Source organism: Ipomoea triloba, chromosome 13 (assembly GCF_003576645.1).
Source record: "Ipomoea triloba cultivar NCNSP0323 chromosome 13, ASM357664v1".
Taxonomy (NCBI): Eukaryota; Viridiplantae; Streptophyta; class Magnoliopsida; order Solanales; family Convolvulaceae; genus Ipomoea; species Ipomoea triloba.
In genome coordinates this window covers 25,217,115-25,219,039 of record NC_044928.1, presented here as the reverse complement: position 1 = coordinate 25,219,039, position 1,925 = coordinate 25,217,115, and the positions used below count along the sequence as shown (strand labels likewise).

The 1,925-nt window shown below is 36.8% G+C and overlaps 1 pseudogene; it reads left to right on the top strand.

Moving 5' to 3' along the window:
- Nucleotides 1-773: 773 nt before the first annotated feature.
- The window catches only part of LOC116001405, a 9,900-nt pseudogene continuing 8,748 nt past the window's right edge, over nucleotides 774-1,925 (top strand).

The following is a 1,925-nucleotide window of genomic DNA, read 5'->3' as shown; positions in this document are numbered from 1 at the left end:
TTTTTTTTTTTTTTTTTTTTTTTTTTTGTAGTGTGTCATAGTAAGTATAACTGTTGTAATCTTATTTCTTTATAGAGTTAATTCCAACAATGGTCTTCTGACTATGTTGATTTTCCAAAATTAGTTCTCAACTTTTAATTTTGACAGTTTAAGTCTCTTGACTTTCAAATTCCTTTCAATGTTGGTCCCTTCGTCAAATTTTGGTTAAGTTGAGGTAAAATGAAGGGGTAAATTGTCCGTTCACTTGTATAGTGTATTATTACTCGTATTTCTCCTGTCCTATACGCTATATATATGAATATAATCTCAGTCGAAGAGACTTCGACCGAGATTATATGGCTTCGATTGAGACTTCGACTGATATTATATTCATATATATAGCGTATAAGATAAAAGAAATACGAGTAATAATACACTAAACATGTGAATAGACAATTTTACCTCTTCATTTGACCTCAACTTAACCAAAATTTGACGAAAGGACCAACATTGGAAAGAATTTGAAAGTCAAGAACCTAAATTGTCCAAATTAAAAGGCGGGGACTAATTTTGAAAAATCAACATAGTCGGAGGATGATGGTTGGAATTAACTCTTCTTTATATATATATAAATATATATTATATAAGATATAAGATATTCATGTCGGTTGGTTCATTCAACTGTTAGTTTCAAATTCAATGTATTAGAGATTCAGATCTTTATTTAGTGGTTTAAATAATTTTTGTTTCAGCCATACCCTCGTTTAAGTCTTTTCTACAGAGCATATCAGTCTAGCTTCACGTACAGATCAGAGTAGCATTCCATAGAAAAAAATGGTGGACACAAGCAAAGGAAACCTTCAAGAAGATAGCATGCAGCAGCCTGAATATGATAGGAGAAGTGAAGTTGAAGCTTTTGAAGATTCAAAAGCCGGTGTAAAGGGCCTCTTTGATGCTGGCCTCACAAAGATCCCACGGATTTTTCTTGACAAACAGTACATTCTGGAAAACAACTCAGCTGCTGATGCTGCTACACCTCAATTCCTTATTCCAGTCATAGACTTTGAAGGCTTAGGGGACAGTAGACGAGTTGAAATTGTTAACATGATTAGGGATGCCTGTGAAAGCTGGGGATTTTTCCAGGTGATCAACCATGGTATTCCGCAGGATGTGATGGACAAAATGCTTCAAAGTATACGCCGTTTTCATGAGCAAGATTTTTAGGCGAAGAAACCATTCCATTCACGTGATATCAAGAAGAAGGTGACGTACAATAGCAATTTTGATTTGTTTGCGACACCAACTGCTAATTGGAGGGACAGCCTTTACTGTATCATGGCTCCCAATCCACCTAAACCTGAGGAATTCCCTCATATCTGCAGGTAGGTTACCTTCTGCTCTTCTACTATACAATCTACTTTCATGCAATCATGCCAGCCATTATATTGTTTTGAAATAAAACACACACACACGTATATATATACTAATGTGGCAGCCTCACTATTGTACTGTCAAAGCGAACCGACCTGCACCATTAGGCTGCTCTACCGCGAGCCTAATTTTTGGCTAATTTTTACGGGTGGTCGTAGCTTTTAGGTACACGCAAATACCCGGAGTATTCCGGGGTTATCGATCCACAGGGAATGGTTGGTCAAGCACTAACTCGGATTGATTCTTGTGAAGCTAGTTCGACAATAACATGGTTATAACAACAAAACTAAATAACAAAAATAAAAACAACAAATGAAGAGAGATATATTAGATGCAACATATGTAAGGATATGGATCGGGTCAATATCTATCATGTGTCAAACAAATGTAGAAAAGAAGTTTTATCCCTTGTGAATGGAGGAAATGCACTAAAGTCCCCGGTGCCACTCTCGTGATCTACCCGAGTGTGCCAAACCGCAAGTTATCTACTCTCGTAGTCTACAAGCGAGGCTCGT